Source organism: Macrobrachium nipponense, chromosome 44 (assembly GCF_015104395.2).
Source record: "Macrobrachium nipponense isolate FS-2020 chromosome 44, ASM1510439v2, whole genome shotgun sequence".
In the NCBI taxonomy this organism is placed as follows: domain Eukaryota; kingdom Metazoa; phylum Arthropoda; class Malacostraca; order Decapoda; family Palaemonidae; genus Macrobrachium; species Macrobrachium nipponense.
Genome location: NC_087221.1, coordinates 38,666,170 through 38,685,074, shown reverse-complemented (window position 1 = coordinate 38,685,074; position 18,905 = coordinate 38,666,170). Strand labels below are relative to the sequence as shown.

Sequence of the window (18,905 nt, the reverse complement as noted above, 5' to 3'; positions counted from 1 at the left end):
CGTGCAGTTCGTTCCATTGTTTGAAACCAAACGGTTTCTGCAAAATAAATTACTTTAACGAGCAGTTATTTAAAAACACAAATCTTGACGATGCAGTAGGTACTACGAAGAGAACAAGTGGTTGGTATGTTCTTTGTCTGCCACCTCGGTGGCCGCGAGTTCGATTCCCGGCCGCATATTCCTGAAGTCTGGATGGAAATAGACCCTCTCGGATATTAGAACCAATCAGAGCGTGTTTTGGAGCGGTGACGTCGTGAGACTCCGCCCTCCTAGCGCTAACTCGTATACGCTTTTCTTAATTCTTGCAGAAGCACCAGTTATATAAATCTTATATAATAGGTTTAAATATTGGTAATATTAGTTATTATAGACGTATACAGAAAATATGTATCAAATATGTTGTACCAGCTAATATTTACGCTGGCGTTTATGCTTTTAAGTTACTGAGATATGCATATGGGACCATTGCTCAATGAAAGACGCAGAAAGCCATGCCCATGGCAATCAGCCGCTTCATTACATAATAATTCATGCAGAAGCACCAGTTTTTGAGAATATCTTGTGAGGGGGAGGTATAGTATTGGTAAATAAATAATATTAAAATTTAAAGTACCGAGATACGCAAGGCATATGGCTGGCAACATTGCTCAATGAAACACACCAGAAGGGCTATGATCCCATGTCAATCAGCTGTTTCGTTACGTAATACTTCACCCGTTGAAAAATGACTTTACTTATATTGGCCTCGACAGGAGGATTATGATCCCCTGGCAATCAGCTGTTTCGTTACGTAATACTTCACCCATTGACAAAATGACTCAACTACTCATATTGGCCTCGACACTTAGGCATTAAGTACATGAAGTAGGCTGGCAGTTTAAAATTTTGTTACTTTGAATTTTATTTGGAACCAATGTACCCTTCAAAATGCACAAATTTTGCCCTGTTGATCATATATATGTCTTCTGCAAGTTGATTTGTTCTTTGTTGCTTATATACATATATATTTTCTATTGTTGTTTTGTAGTTTTGACTCAATGTTTTTGAAATTACATATTTAGTCAGGTTAGGCTAGAATACGGATGGTAATTCATGTTCGGAAGTATAGTACATGGTGTGAGACAGGAAATATAGACCTTTATTTTAGTTGCTAGGGTAAATCTATGTTGCAATAAAAAAAAGCATATTCTTTTAATAATTACCGACGGAAATGAGTAGCAAATTCATTCTAGTCAAAGAAAAATATATCAGAAAAAATGTTCAATTTGCACAGATATATAATAAAGCACAAATTTACGCTGTGTTTACAACCAAGGCCATGCTCAGGTTTTGTTGTGCAGATATCATAAACTATGCAAAATTATTGCTTTGCTTATATTATACATATTAACATTGCAGCCTCGAATACGAAAAAGCTTTCCTTTGGTGATATTTTATTGTAAATTTTAAAATCAACTGCATAGCTTGGAATATAAGGGGAAAAAATCAAATTATTTACAAAAGATTATTTTATACAAAAGATTACTCACATTGTACATCATACCAAAGTTGATTAACTCCAAACTGCACAGTTCCATTGTCAACCAGATACAATAAAAATCGAATAATTCATGTCTTAAGAGCTATAATAAACACATAAAATTAATACGTTGCCTTAACACTAATCAACAACTATTGTGAAATGTGAGAAATATGAATTCGAAAATAGTCCATTTGAATCAAATATATGCCAATAAAAAAAAAATAATAATTTTTCACTTAATGATTCGTGCCATGAGATTTCCCATTGGCCACGTTCTGGGAAAGTTGCGAGCCAAATTACGGGGACGTTTAGGTTGTGAAGACACAGCACCTGTCGGATGACGGCCTTTACACAGCGGTGCAGCTCCCCTTGGCCTGCCAGTTGAGCGTCTTGCGATGGAGGTTGGCTGACAAGGTATCTTACCTCGCCCAGCTCCACCATTCCTTATTGCACTTCCTGTGCAATGCAGCAAACTATTCAACTGGTTTGCAGTTTTTACGGAATCCAGGCGCCCGAGGAACTTCTTCAGTGCTAGGTCTGTATCGCTATTTCCATAGCGCGCACTGACTCTAACTATGGCATCTGCAACATCATGTGATATTTTTCTAGAGGCAAAATCATCATCATCTGAAGATGACATTGTCTCTGTTATAGAAATTGGATCCTGTGGCTCCTCTTTCATATCCAGATTTTCTGTCCTCTCACTAACAATTTCTTTTATATCTGCCTTGCCAGTGATCTCAAACCCACCATCCTCATTCAACTTTCTAAAAAATGCCACATCAGGGACCTTCTCTTGGCCCACAGCCAAAACTGCTAATCGATGGCGACTTTCACTGCTACTTAAAAATTGCTGGGGCACAGCTGTCATGCTAAACTCGGCACATGCAATTTGGTGCTTGCAAATAGCACCAGTTTGGCCTTGCATGCAAGAGCATAGTCCAATTTCAAGGTCTATATCATATTTTATGGTTGGATCAGATTCGCTCTGTACTTTATATTTAGAATTGCCAACCAATTCAACGCTGTCTAATGCAACCTTGGTCGAGATTATTGGCTTTACATGCGCCTACTCAAGGCCACATCGACCAAAATCGTTGCCTCACGTATACATCGAAAATCTCGACCATAAACATCAGTAGCTGGGCCGTGTTGTATGCCTTGCATCTGAAAAAAAAAATGAAGAAGCAATCCAAACTGTTTGATACAGTACAACTAAAACTAGGGCAGTCTGTTACAAATATTAATGCAGTTTAACCTGAACTTTTGCCAGCATAGTTTTAAATATATACAGAATTTTTTTTTCTTAAATTTTGCCAGCATGGGTTTAAATATGTCCATTTTCTCTCTCTTTCAAGGTAAGACATTTCCATAAAAAATGAGTTTCTACACTTACTGACAAATCATGTTTGCCAGATCAATCAATAAAATTAACTGCAAAACATCCAGAGACCTTTGAACCATAGTATTTTCATTGCAGTATAGAGGTTTTAAATTAAACTGGAGCAACTCTCAGCTATTTGGATACCCCAATTTTTTCTTTCCTGTTCCTTTCAATATGCATACTGTTGAGCAGTTTTTTCAAAAATTTTATGCCAATATAATTTTTATTATTATTATTATCATTATTATTATTATTATTATTATTATTATTATTATGTAGTGTCTAAAACACACACACACACACACACACACACGAGAGAGAGAGAGAGAGAGAGAGAGAGAGAGAGAGAGAGAGAGAGAGAGAGAGAGAGAGAGAGATACACATACACACTCTACTAAGATCACAGCCCACCAATTTCAGCAAGAGGTCATGGCAACTATCAAGGCAGTGTCATCACTTGCTTAGTGGGAGAACTTCAGTTTTGTGAAATTTCATAGTAATAACATCAACCCAACTCCAACCCACCCTCAGCAACTCTCGAGGAAAGTAAAAAGTAGCATCAGTTAAACACATGCAGACTCATTAAGTATCAGTATATGTACTTTCTTAAATAATGTAATGACAAATATTACCTGTATAATGTACTTATGAATCCTTACCTACTGAGAACAATATCCTTGATTATGCACATTGTTGACTCGCAGAAATTATTTGTATGGTGCCCTCGTAACAATGTACCAGCTCGAAAAGCTATTGCCCAATCTTCCTTCCTTTCAACCAAGGATGCCACATAACTGAAAGTTAAGAAAATATGCTCATTAAAAAAATATTTAAATATGCCAAAAGGAATTAAAAAAAATGGTTAATTAACAGCAGGAACATACATACAACATTGCAATCTGAAAAGTAAACTTAGTTGATAGAATCAATTTTCTTTTCAATTCTGTTCAACTCTCATTCAAAAGGATCAAAGACCTTGGATTTCATACCAACTTGGTTGAATTTATAAACAATGGGGACTGACTTTACACTTTAATGAATTATATAAAAAAAAAAGGACATTTATAGGGACAGATGGCTGAAGCAATAGTGCACTGAATGCTTCTAAAACTGACTATTTCACATTACCTTTGAAAAATAGGATATGTAGCCATGAGAGAACAGGATTGGAGAGACTGCCACCCACATATAAACTGCTTTTGAACTAGCATAAACAAGACTTTTCATGGCAGCCATAAGGTCTTGACGATTATCCTTTTGAATTCTATGTTTAGAATCCAATAGCCAACGCCCCATAACCTGCTGAAAGCAGTTGGAAAATACTAGAAAACGGTTTGCTGTGGGCCAAGTTGCAGCTAGACTTTTTCTTTCAGCTTCACAGTTGTCAGTCATGAATGACTGTGGAGCTCCTCTGCCATAGAAAGCACATTCACCTAGCATCTCCTTAATCATACCAAAGCCTGCCAAGCACAAAACAGAACATTAAATATAATTTATAGAAAATATTATTACTTGTATGGATGTTAACAAACAGAATTATAAATTAAATCGTCATATTTGCATTATCTGTAAATATACAATGGCCTAGTTGGGCACAAGCACCTTCTTACTAAATGCATTTTGTACTGTATATGTGTAAAAACATTATGCAAATACTTCATTAAAATTTTGTTTAACCTCCTAAAGAAGAGTAAGAAAAAAAAAGTAGACTAACAAAATTCTTAGAGGTGACTGTGCTTGTCACCAGGAAAGTAGTATCACTTAAAGAGGAATACAAATTAAATTTTTGCTTAGGAAAATATATATTGTATGTACTGAACTTACATACCATCAAAGCAAAGTCAACAATTAGAAAAGATTTTTCAAGAGGTTAGGAGAGTTCTGAGTGAAGGTAGGAATCTAGTGATAGAATACCTGTAGTCGTTAGAGTGAAGTGCAGTATTAGGATGAAAGTATGGAGCAGACCCATATGCAATACAATAAGTCATAAGTGGCTCCCCCCCAAAATCCCAGGGTCTCGTAGTGAGCATGGATTTTGTATTTGAAAGGAAAGCATACTATTTAGTCATAAAAATTTTCCTAACATGCCTCTGAAAAAGTTAACATACGCAAAAATAGAATAAAGAGTAAAATCATTCATGTAAACTACAAACCTCTGGTCAATGTTACTTGATCTTGGCATGATGTGAACACATGCCAAAGGAAGAGCACCAGCTGGTCCTGCACAAATAAAAGGTATGATAGCTGTGTTCAGTTGGTCTACAGATCCTGTGGCATCCACAAAAACAACTTCCGAGGCTTCTCTTAGATGTTCATGAACCCTCTTCATGAAGGGAGTTACCAAAACCACACAGAATCGTTCATCGTTGTGTTCAACTTTAATCTGTACTTCTGGGTTGTCAGCTGCATACTTGTGGATAGCATTAAACATAGACAACGTTTGTTTCAATCCACCATGTTGTTCGTTTTACCCATTGGGTCCGCATATATTCCACAGATTTGAGAGATGGATTGACAGATTTGTTTGCTTGTCCTCTCAAATCATCAACCAAATCTAATTTCATAAGATGGTGTCTGTGAGCCATCGCTGTTGTCATACCTGTAAATATTCTAATGTTAGCTGACAATCGCATTCCAACGCAAAAATAAACCTTAATATAGAAGTTATGATACACATACATATTTTCATATCAAGATCTCAGTGCTTATAATATCTTCTACTGCATTCACCGCCACCTTGGAAAGAGTCAAAACTTGGCTAAGATTATCATTCTAAAATAATAGTAACTACAGTAACATCATTACTGCATTGTCCTAGTATACATGCAATCACTGATCAGGTGATCAAGGAAATCATTTTGATTTTGAGGCCCCCAAACATGAATATTATCGAAGAACTACTTACATTTCAATCATGGTACTGATTCAACATTAATTTTATTGTATAATAATAACATCTTTGAGTTAGTCTATTCGGGAGTAATGCCGAATTAAAAGCACAAAAATGCAAGGCAAATCTTTTTGAAGTAGCTAATTATATAAATAAATCATTAGTTATGCCATTTGCAGTTTTAGATGGTAAAAGGCAGTTAATTTACTTTCATATATATCGACACTACAAATTTTGAAAAAGGGCAGCCCTCAAAAGTGTGATATCAGCCTTAAGCATATGTCTTAGGAATTACAGTACTTAATTTGTTCACGACTTCCAAGGGAAAGAGCTGTTGCATGTGTGCCGGTAGTGAGAATTTCTGAAAAAAGGATATGAATTATTGGGATTAACTGTTTATAACATCAATAAACATCAAACAAATTATGGGATAACATTATACATCAATAAACACAAACAGACTATAATTTCTACATTCCTATAAAGGCCTATATGCACTAAAGTGACATTATCAGCAGAGTTAACGTTATTTGTTCAGTATAATCAATATTAAATTACCATGTGAAATTTTACATACAATATAATTTGTGACATTGAGGTTTTCTAGCTGAATTTAATTCCACTAGATAATTATTATAGTAAAATTCTTTTTACAAAAACTTTGAAACAGGTAAATACAAGAACATTACACTAAGTTTGACTGCCTTTCAAGAAAAGTGTTATTTTACCTTGCTCAAAGTATCTCTCCGAATGTATCTCGGTACTTGATGTTACTCTCAGTTTGATTAAGAGCATCTGCAGAATCAAGGGAATGATTATGCCACCCATGGATCTCAATAAAACATGGAAAAGACTCCATAAGCTTGTCCCTTTTAAGGGATTGCTTATGAATGATCCTAATTGTGGCATCGACGAAAACTTCACAACTGAGAATGAAATAAATAAATATAATTAGCATATATATTATATATAACAATAATGCTGCATATTTTATGGCACAAAGTTTTAATAATAAATATACAAGCAGAGAGAACCGTGTGCGTCTATATAAACCACTAACAGCAATTTTAAAAACAGAATTCACATATCTACTCACAACTGCAGTTATTGAATGTTAATTATGTATGCAAAAAAAAAAAAAAAAAAAAAAAAAAAAAAAAAAAAAAAAATTGTTGTGCATCGGGGAAGAGTTCATGCTTAGAAAGGAATTGGTTTACCCAAGCAACCAGTTCAACTTCCTCAAAGGGGTCTAGCCCCCTATGTTAAGGTAGGGCATTATAGGTGTCTCCTATCATTAGGTTGGGGGGGAGCCCCTCTGGATAAGTAGTTTAGATAGCCTATAAATAGGTCAGGCTAGCTAGGCCTAGTTCCTTTTACACCCAATTACTAATTAGACCCATTTTTGTTTTAGCGACTGAAGGGCTGGATATTTGGAGCTTGAAAGAAATGCATCCAAATGGCATAGGCTACCCTTAGGTTCTCCACAATTTGTCCTAGCAGTGTGTCACAAATTTGGAATTTTGGTCCTGGGGGACAATATTTATGCCCTATTTATCCTATTTTAGCAATCAATTAGGAGGGTACAGGGGTCTGCTTCACTCAAATCTAGTTTCAGTAAGCATAAAATTATATAATTTTAAAGCCTTAGTTCCTGTGGACTGAGTACCAAACTTATGGGCTGCCCGAGGACAACTGAAAATTGCCATATTTCTGCACTTTGGTAGGTAAAACTTTATCAAGATTGTGCGGCCTTCTGTAATTCCAAAGTAAGAAGTAGCCTAGGCCAGGCAGGTCCCAATGTACAAGTAACAAATGTTCCAAAAATGATCATTGAAAAAGTAATGTCACCCTGCAGAGGCTGGGGTCAATGTGTCAATAACGAGTATTGTTTCTTAGGTAGTCAAGCAATAGCCTGTGTCCATTGGTAAAGTAGTGTAGACCACCGAACGGTTGTAGCCCCTTGTATGCAGTGTAGGAGGTCAGCTTGTATGTATGGTAGGATGGATGGATTATGGAATTTAGGGCATAGCCCAAGCACTGGGACCTGTAAGATCATTCAACGCTGAAATGAAAGTATGGCTAGATGGAAAAATGAGAAATGAAATGAAAATGATAAACTGATGACAATCCTGCACTTGAAAAGGACTGTACATCAGCAAAGGCCATTTTACTCTCCCCCAGCATTCCGATCATCCAAACTTATGAAAGATCGTTTTGGCCAGGGGGCCGTATGTACGGTAGGGGGTAAGCGCATATGTATTTGTTTGTTTGTAATTATGTTTTTACGTTGCATAGAACCAGTGGTTATTCAGCAACAGGAGCTTGTAGGCTATGTATGGTAGGGGGTTAGCCACACAGTCATATTCATGAATTTCCTTGTGTTAGGCTAATTGTGGTCATAACTGTTTCCCCCCACCCAAAAAACCTGGTTTCCCAACAGGGATCCCCTTACCTTTTACGAAAATTTACGATTTTTGCCCTTCAGCCTATTCTGTCTGTGTTCCCCCACCCAGGTTTCCTGAAAAGGTCTCCCATACTGTTTGTAGGTATAGGCTTTTGTATAATATTTTACTGCATGTTTTCGAAAATCAATCCATTCCCAAACATACGTATTTCGGGAGTAGCTATTTTTGGCTATACATAGGGTAAAAAAACCGCATGGTACAGGGGTGGACCATGTACGATCAATGTGTACAACCCCAAAAAAGTGCATTATAACGTGTCCTGACATCGGAGATGGGCATCAGACGCGACTTTTTGTTGGTGAGAAACAGAGCTAAAGACCTCTACTCCGGTGTCAGGACGCGTTATAATGTACTTTTCTTGGGGTTGTACACATTGATCGTACATGGTCCACCCCTGTACCATGCGGTTTTTTACCCTAGGTCACGCAAGCTTTGTAAAGTTTTACCCTTTGTTCTTGGGTAAGGCCTGCCTCTTGCGTGTAAGCCTATTCAGGTATGGCCTAAGACCCTAAGACTAGGATTTACCTAGGTTAGACTTGAATGAGTAAAATTAGTACATGGAAAAATACTACTTACCCAGTAACAGTCTTCTTCACACCTTTGTGCTTGAATTTGTTGCTGTGATGGCAGAGTAATTTTTGACGAAATAATTTCTTCACTCCAACAGGGTACAGTTTATAGGAGTTGAAACACATACAATTCTTGAGGTTGAATATTTCTCTCCACTTGTCGAAATCTTCCCTCGATTTAGCATTAGTTCGTAAGCGCACAAAATCTTTATTTTTTTGCAAAATAATATTATGGAAGCCACTGCCTTCAAAATCTAGCAACTCAGGATTTCTTGTACACTCCATAGTGACTAAGTACAAGTAACAGACGACGAAAACAACAGACTAGGAGAACTATAGACTACAGACTCAATCAATTCTCGACAGAAGTTACAGAACAGGAACAGCGCATGCAGTTTCTTTACATTGAGCAATGGTGCCATAACCTTGCGTACTCAGACTCTCAGTACCTTTTTATAATAATAAGCGCCAGCGTAAATGCTAGCTGGTACAGCATAGTTGATACATATATTCTGTATGCATCTATTATAACTAATATATTTACCAATATTATAACGTATTATATAAGATTAATATTTTCAAGACTGGTGCGTTTGCAAGAATTAAGAAACGTTTATAGGGGGTAACACTAAGGAGGGCGGAGTCTCACAACGTCACCGCTCCAAAACACGCTCTGATTGGTTCTAATATCTGAGAGGGTCTATTTCCATCCAGACTTCAGGAATATGCTTCCCGGCCATTCCATTGAGGGTTTAGAGATGTGTATTTCTGGTGATAGAAGTTCCCTCTCGACGTAGTTCGGAAGTCACGACGTAAAGCCGTTGGTCCCGTTGCTGAATAACCGCTGGTTCCATGCAACGTAAAAACACCATACAAAAAAAAAAAAAAAAAAAAAATACATGTAAACGTTGCGCAAACCTGCTCTCTTCGAGTTTTGATAAACGGACGGTCATAACGAAACCTCGAACAAACCCGGAAACTAAAATATAATTGAGAAGAATGTCCGTAACGAACTGCTCCTATCAACACGGGAACGAGCCGCCTTCGGTCTCCCTGAAACGAACGGTTCCAACAAACACTCGTGTGTGTGTGTGTGTGTATGTGTGTGTGTGTGTGAGCAAAGTGGGTCGCACTCTCGGTTGTTTTTGAAACGAACGGTCCTGGCAAACACTCGTTCAAACCGGGGAGGCTCCGGCCGGTGGTCGTTTGTACTATATACGGACCGAAATTGACTTTTCTGCACACAACCCCGGCAAACCCGGATATCGATAACTTGAAGGGATGACAGCTTTAAAGGCACCGGGGAATCTGGAGCTCTCTTTCAAGCACTCTCGCTATTGAGGGGGAGGTGGGGGGGAAGGGAGGCGGGATGGGGAAGTCTCTCTCTCTCTCTCTCTCTCTCTCTCTCTCTCTCTTTCTCCATAGTCATGGTGCTTAATGAGCACTATATAAACATGGCTGTTTTTGGACATAATTGTGTTTATTTAATGAATAACTCGGGTATTGCCATTATCAGCATCATTATTTCGATCATTGTTGTTGATGAGTGTGCCGGGTTCGATGACCATAGCCGTTGCGACGCCCGTTGACAAAAACCAGTCAGTTGATGCCGATGTTGCTCATGAGTCTTTCACTAAGTTTATTGCCCTTACGACATCTGTATTAGCTTGCAGATTAAGCTTATTTTTTTATTTCCTACTTATAGCTCGGGGCATTGGAAAATATTATTATATAAAATAATCGGGTGAAATGTCTTCATGATCTTTCACATTTCATTTTCTTAATTGGATTTTACTTATATAAATTGAATGTTGTGGCCGGAAAAACCCTGGCCGCTCTTCACATTATAGTAATCACATGAATCTTTTTTTATTTACTTTATATTATCTTAAGTGACTCATATTTCCTCCTGTTATTTACTTTATATTATCTTAAGTGACTCATATTTCCTCCTGTTTTTAACTCTACTGGCGATGAATGCTTTATATCTCTAATTGGAAAGCGGTTCCATTGTTATTTTATTTTATATATTTGCTGTTAGGTAGTTATGTGATTATTTAGCAGATTGCATTCTACCTTAAAAGAAATGAAAGTCTCCCCCCCCCCCCCCCCTGGCATTCATTCCAGTAATACCAGTCCTCATGCTGCAAATGCTATGATTTCGCTAAGCCATTTTACCTTAAACAGTAAAGAGAATAACTGCAACTCTTTGTCCGTAGGTTGTTAGTGCAGTCAGTACACCTCAAGCGTTGCACTGTAGGCATTACTTAAGATTCCTTACAGCGTCCCTTCGGCGCGTAGCTGCAGCCCCTCCCATTTCTCTTACTGCACTTCCGTTCATATCTTCTTCCTCCCATCTTACTTTCCAACCTCTCCTAATAATTATTTCATAGTGCAACTCCAAGGTTTTCCTTTTATTACATCTTTTACTCGTAATTTCCCTTTCAGCTGTGAATGACTTCATAGCTCCCACCGCTTGGCCTTTGGCCAAAATTTTAAATTCGATTCCCTTTTATATTCCAATTGCAACCTATCAATCCGATTCAATTGCATCTCCTCCCGACGGTGCAACACCCGAGGTGAGCCGAGAGGTTTCCAAAAGCCACCAGTGTTAGAGGAAGCCGGCTTTCGTTAATCACTGAGGTCTTTGATTGGTCAGCGTCTGCAGATGGGAATCATTGTCCCTCCATTTCTTTGCCTTGTTCGTAAGAGGGCGATCTTGACGATCTTGACGAAACCGTAACTTGTAAGAGGCTGATCTTGACGAAACCGTAACTTGTAAGAGGCTGATCTTGACGAAACCGTAACTTGTAAGAGGCTGATCTTGACGAAACCGTAACTTGTTAGAGGCTGATCTTGACGAAACCGTAACTTGTAAGAGGCTGATCTTGAAGAAACCGTAACTTGTTAGAGGCTGATCTTGACGAAACCGTGGACTTGTAAGAGGCTGATCTTGAAGAAACGTAACATGTAAGAGGCTGATCTTGACGAAACGTGACTTGTAAGAGGCTGATCTTGACGAAACCTTGACTTGTAAGAGGCTGATCTTGAAGAAACCGTAACATGTAAGAGGCTGATCTTGACGAAACCGTGACTTGTAAGAGGCTGATCTTGACGAAACCGTAACTTGTAAGAGGCTGATCTTGACGAAACCGTAACTTGTTAGAGGCTGATCTTGACGAAACGCCGTACTTGTAAGAGGCTGATCTTGACGAAAACCGTGACTTGTAAGAGGGCTGATCTTGACGAAACCTGACTTGTAAGAGGGGGCTGATCTTTGACGAAACCGTAATTGTAAGAGGCTGATCTTGACGAAACCGTAACTTGTTAGAGGCTGATCTTGACGAAAACGTGACTTGTAAGAGGCTAATCTTGACGAAACCGTGACTTGTAAGAGGCTGATCTTGAAGAAACCGTAACTTGTTAGAGGGCTGATCTTTGACAAAACCGTGACTTGTAAGAGGCTGCCTCTGACGAAACCGTAAACTTGTAAGAGGCTGATCTTGAAGAAACCGTAACTTGTTAGAGGCTGATCTTGACGAAACCGTGACTTGTAGAGGCTGATCTTGACGAAACCGTGACTTGTAAGAGGCTGATCTTGAAGAAACCGTAACTTGTTAGAGGCTGATCTTGACGAAACCGTGACTTGTAAGAGGCTGATCTTGACGAAAACCGTGACTTGTAAGAGGGCTGATCTTGACGAAACCGTGACTTGTAAGAGGCTGATCTTGACGAAACCGTAAACTTGTAAGAGGCTGATCTGACGAAACCGTAACGTGTTAGAGGCTGATCTTGACGAAAACCGTGACTTGTAAGAGGCTGATCTTGACGAAACCGTGACTTGTAAGAGGCTGATCTTGAAGAACCGTAACGTTAGAGGCTTGAAATCTTTGAACAAAACCGTGACTTGTAAGAGGCTGATCTTACGAAACCGTACTTGTAAGAGGCTGATCTTGAGAAAAACGTTAACTTGTAGACTGTAACCGAGAAACCGGGCTTTTGAAGTGGTTGATCTTGACGAAACGTGACTTGTAAGAGGCTGATCTTGAACGAAACCGTGACTTGTAAGAGGCTGATCTTGAAGAAACCGTAACTTGTAAGAGGCTGATCTTGACGAAACCGTAACTTGTTAGAAGCTGATCTTGACGAAAACGTAACTTGTTAGAGGCTGACCTTGACGAAACCGTAACTTGTAAGAGGCTGATCTTGACGAAACCGTTAACTTGTAAGAGCTGACCTTGACAAAACCGTAACTTGTTAAGAGGCTGATCCTTGACGAAACCGTAATTGTAAGAGGCTGATCTTGACGAAACCGTAACTTGTAAGAAGGCTGACCTTGACAAAACCCGTAACTTGTAAGAGGCTGATCTTGACGAAACCGTAACTTGTAAGGGCTGATCTTGACGAAAACCGTTAACTTGTAAGAGGCTGATTCTTGACAAACCGTAACTTGTAAGAGGCTGATCTTGACGAAACCGTAACTTGTTAGAGCTGATCTTGACGAAACCGTAACTTGTAAGAGGCTGATCTTGACAAACCGTAACTTGTAGAGGCTGATCTTGACGAAACCGTAACTTGTAAAAGCTGATCTGACGAAACGTAACTTGTTAAAGAGGTGATCTTGACGAAACCGTAACTTTGAAGAGGCTGATCTTGACGAAAAAACCGTAACTTGTTAGAGGCTGATCTTGACGAAACAAAGTAACTTGTAAGAGGCTGATCTTGACGAAACCGTAACTTGGAAGAGGCTGATCTTGACGAAACCGTAACTTGTAAGACTTGGAGCTGAATCTTGACGAAACCGTAACTTGTAAGAGGCTGATCTTGACGAAACCGTAACTTGTAAGAGGCTGATCTTGACGAAACCGTAACTTGTAAGAGGCTGATCTTGACGAAACCGTAACTTGTAAGAGGTGATCTGATCTTGCGAAAACCGTAACTTGTAAGAGGCTGATCTTGACGAAAACCGTAACTTGTAAAGGCTGATCTTGACGAAAACGTAACTTTTAAGAGGCTGATCTTGACGAAACCGTAACTTGTTAGAGGCTGATCTTGACGAAATTGTAACTTGTAGAGGCTCATCTTGACGAAACCGTAACTTGTAAGAGGCTGATCTTGCCGAAACCGTAAATGTAAGAGTCTGATCTTGACGAAACCGTAACTTGTAAGAGGCTGATCTTGCCGAAACCGTAAATGTAAGAGTCTGATCTTGACGAAACCGTAACTTGTAAGAGTCTGATCTTGACGAAACCGTAACTTGTAAGAGGCTGATCTTGCCGAAACCGTAAATGTAAGAGTCTGATCTTGACGAAACCGTAACTTGTAAGAGGCTGATCTTGACGAAACCGTAACTTGTAAGAGGCTGATCTTGAGACGAAACCGTAACTTGGGAAGAGGCTGATCTTGACGAAACCGTAACTTGTTAGAGCTGATCTTGACGAAACCGTAACTTGGAAGAGGCTGATCTTGACGAAATTGTAACTTGTAAGAGGCTGATCTTGACGAAACCGTAACTTGTTTTAGAGGCTGATCTTGACGAAACCGTAACTTGGAAGAGCTGATCTTGACGAAACCGTAACTTTGTAAGAAGGGGCCTGATCTTGACGAAACCGTAACTTGTAAGAGGCTGATCTTGACGAAAACGTAACTTGTAAGAGGCTGATCTTGACGAAACGTAACTTGTAAGAGGCTATCTTGACGAAAACCGTGACTTGTAAAGAGGCTGATCTTGACGAAACCGTGACTTGTAAGAGGCCTGATCTTGAAGAAACCGTAACTTGTTAGAGGCTGATCTTGACGAAAAAACCGTGACTTGTAAGAGGCTGATCTTGAAGAAAACCGTAAACATGTAAGAGGCTGATCTTGAAGAAACCGTGACTTGTAGAGGCCTGATCTTGACGAAACCGTTGACTTGTAAGAGGCTGATCTTGAAGAAACTGTGACTTGTTAGAGGCTGATCTTGACGAAACTGTGACTTGTAAGAGGCTGATCTGACGAAACCGTGACTGTAAGAGGCTGATCTTGAAGAAAACCGTGACTTGTAGAGGCTGATCTTGACGGAAAACCGTGACTTGTAAGAGGCTGATCTGACGAAACCGTGACTTGTAAGAGGCTGATCTTGACGAAACCGTGACTTGTAAGAGGCTGATCTTGACGAAACCGTAACTTGTAAGAGGCTGATCTTGACGAAAACCGTAACTTGTTAGTGGTGATCTTGAAGAAAACCGTAACTTGTTAGAGGCTGACTTGACGAAAACCGTGACTGTAAGAGGCTGATCTTGAAGAAACCGTGACTTGTAAGAGGCTGATCTTGAAGAAACCTGTACTGTGAGAGGCTGATCTTGACCGAAACCGTAACTTTTTAAGGCTGTCTTGACAAAACCGTGAATTGTAAGAGGCTGATCTTGAAGAAACCGTAACTTGTAAGGCTGACTTGACAAAACCGTACTTGTTAAGAAGGCTATCTTGAGAAAACGTAACTTGTTAGAGGTGACTTGAAACGAAAAACCGTAACTTGTTAGAAGGCTGATCTTGACGAAAACGTAACTTGTTGAGGCTACCTTTAACGAAACCGTACTTGTAAGAGGCTGATTCGACGAAACCGTAACTTGTAAGAGGGCTGACCTTGACGAAACCGTAACTGTTAGAGGCCTGATCTTGACGAAACCGAACTGAAGAGGGTACCTTACGAAACCGTACTTGTAGAGGCTGATCTTGACGAAACCGTAATTGTAAGAGGCTGACCTTGACGAAAACCGTAAACTTGTAAGAGGCTGATCTTGACGAAACCGTAACTTGTAGAGGCTGATCTTGACGAAAACCGTAACTTGTAGAGGCTAATCTTGACGAAACCGTAACTTTTAAGAGGCTGATCGTGAACGAAACCGTAAATTGTTAGAGGCTGTTGACGAACCGGTAACTTGTAAGAGGCTGATCGACGAAACCGTAACTTGTTAGAGCTGATCTTGACAAACCGTAAACTTGTAAGAGGCTGATCGTGACGAAAACCCGTAACTTGTTAGAGGCTGACTTTGACGAAAACCGAACTTGTAAGAGGCTGGATCCTGAACGAAAACCGGTAACTTGTAAGAGGTGATCTTGACGAAACCAACCGTAAATGTTAAGAAAGGGCTTTAATCTGACGAAACCGTCTTGTAAGGAGGTGATCTTGACTAAACCGTAACTTGTAAGAGGCTGGTCTTGACGAAACCGTAACCTTTGTAAGAGGGTGATCTTACGAAAACGTAATTTTTTAAGAGGGCTATCTTGGAACGAAACCGTAACTTGTAAGAGGCTGATTCTTGACGAAACCTTAACTTGTAAGAGGCTTTGTTTCCCCCTTGACTAAACCGTTACCTTGTAAATAGGCTATCTTGCCCGAAAACGTAACTTGGTTAAGAGGCTGATCTTGACGAAACCAAACCGTAAAAACTTGTTAAAGAAAGGAATTTTGATCTTGACGAAAACCGTAACTTTTGTTAGAGGCTGATCCTTGACGAAACCGTAACTTGTAAGAGGCTCATCTTGATGAAACCGTAAACCTTGTAAGAGGTTGATCTTGAACAACCGAATGTCAAGAGGTTTGATCTTGACGAACCGTAACTTTGTAAGAGGTTGAAATCCTTGACAAATAACGAACTTGTAAAGAGGCTGATCTTAACGAAACTGTAAATGTAGAGGCCTGATCTTGAACGAACCCGTTAACTTGTGAAGCTGTCTTGACGGAAACCGAACTTGTAAGGGCTGATCTTGACGAAACCCGTAAACTTGTAAGAGGCTTGATCTTGACGAAACCGTAAATTGTAAAGGCTTATCTGAAACCGAAAACCGTAACTTGTTAAGAGGCTGATCTTGAGAAACCGTAACCTGAAGAGGCTGAAACTTGACGAAACCGTAAACTTGGTAAGAGGCTGATCTTTGACGAAAACCGTCAAATTTTGGAAATGAGGCTGATCTTTGACGAAACCGTAACTTCTGGGAAGAGGCTGAATCTCTTTGACGGAAACCGTTAATCTTGTAAGAGGCTGATCCTTGACGAAAACCGTAACTTGTTAAGGGCCTGAATCTTGACACGGCCGTAACGTGTAAGAGGCTGATATTGTAAGTAGGCTTGATCTTGAACCGAAACCGTAACTTGGTAAAGAGGCTGATCTTGACAGAAACCGTAACTTGTTAAGAGCTGATGCTTGACGAAACCGTTAACTTTGTAAGAGGCTGAAATCCTTGGCACGAAACCGTAACTTTTGTAAGAGGACTGATCTTGACGAAACCGTAACTTGTAAGAGGCTGACCCTTGACGAACCCAACTTGTAGAGGCTGCTCTTGACGAAACGCGTACCTTGTAAGAGGCTGCGCTTGACGAAACCGTACTTGGGGGTAAGAGGCTGCTCTTTGACGACACCGTAACTTGTAAGAGGCTGGATCTTGAGGAAACCGGAACTTGTAAGCGGCTGGTATCTTGACGAAACAGTACTTGTAAAGGCTGATCGTGACGAACCGTTCTTGTTAAGGCTGATCTTGACGAAACCAGTACTTGAGAGCTGATCGTGAACGACCGTAACTTGTTTAGAGGCTGATCTTGACGAACTCTTGACTTTGTAGAGGCTGATCGTGGACGAAAAACCGTAACTGTGTTAGAGCTGATCTTGACGAAACCGTAAACTTGTAAGAGCTGATCTTGAACAAACCGAACTTGTTAGAGGCTGATCTTGACGCAACCGTAGCTTGTAGAGGCTGATCTTGAACGAAACGTAACTTGTTAGAGGCGGATCTTGACGTAAACCGTACTTGGTAGACTGATCTTGACGAAACCGTAACTTGTTAGAGGCTGATCTTGACGAAAACTAATGACGAGGCTCGATCTGACGAAACCGTAACTTGTAAGAGTCTGATCTTGACGAAACCGTACCTTGTAAGAGGGCTGATCTTGAACGAACGTACTTGTAAGAGCTGATCTTGACGAACCGTAACTTGTAAAGAGGCTGATCTTGACGAAACGTAACTTTTAAGAGGCTGATCTTGACGAACCTAACTTGTAAGGGGGGAGGCTGATCGTGACGCAACCGTAACTTGTAAGAGGCTGAGTCTTGACGAAACCGAACTTGTAAGAGCTAGATCTTGACAAACCGTAACTGTAAGGCTGATTCTTGACGAACCGTAACCTTGTTGGCTGATCTTGACGAAATCGGTAACTTGTAAGAGTCTCATCTTGACGAACCGTAACATTGTTAAGAGGCTGATCTTTGATGAAACCGTAAATGTAAGAGGGCTGATCTTGACGAAACCGTAACTTGTAAAGGTTTGATCTTGACGACCGAAATTGTAGAGGTTGATCTTTGCGAAACCGTAACTTGGAAGAGCTGATCTTGACGAAACCGTAACTTGTAAGAGGCTGATCTTGACGACCGTAATGGACGAGGCTTGAATCTTGACGAAACCGTACTTGTAAGAGGCTGATCTTGACACAACCGTACTTGTAAGAGGCTGATCTTGACGAAACCGTAACTATTGAAGAGGTTCTGCTCTTGACAAAAAAAAACACAAGAGAAGAACCAGTACTTGTTATGAGCTGATCTTGACGAAACCGTATTTTGTAAGAGCTGATCGTGAGAAACCGTAACTTGTAAGAGGCTGGATCTTGACGAAACCGTACTTGGAAGAGGCTGATCTTGACGAAACGTAACTGGATAGAGGCGATCTTGACGAAACCGTAACTTTAGGCTGATCTTGACGAAACCGTAACTTGTTAGAGGCTGTCTTGACGAAACCGAAATTGTAAGAGGCTGTCTTTTTACGAAACCGTAACCTTGTAAAGGCTGGATCATTGACGGAAACCTGTAACTTGGAAGAGGCTGATCTTGACGAAACCGGTAACTTGTTTAGAGGCTGATCTTGACGAAACCGGTAATTTTTTTTTAGAGGCTGATCCTTACGAAACCGTAACTTTGTAAGAGGCTGATCTTGACGAAACCGTACTTGAAGAGGCTGATCTGACGAAACCGTAACTTGGTGAAGGCTGATTCTTGACGAAACCGTAACTTGTAAGGAGGCTGATCTTTAAGAAACCGTAACTTTG

The 18,905-nt window shown here is 39.9% G+C and overlaps 1 protein-coding gene and 1 pseudogene across 1 annotated transcript in view; one reads left to right on the top strand and one right to left on the bottom strand.

Annotated features, from left to right (window-relative positions):
- The window catches only part of LOC135204203 (glutamate receptor ionotropic, NMDA 2B-like), a 654,480-nt gene that overhangs the window by 65,035 nt on the left and 570,540 nt on the right, over positions 1–18,905 (top strand). The window lies entirely within an intron of this gene.
- LOC135204202 (uncharacterized) lies at positions 3,562–9,711 on the bottom strand (annotated as a pseudogene).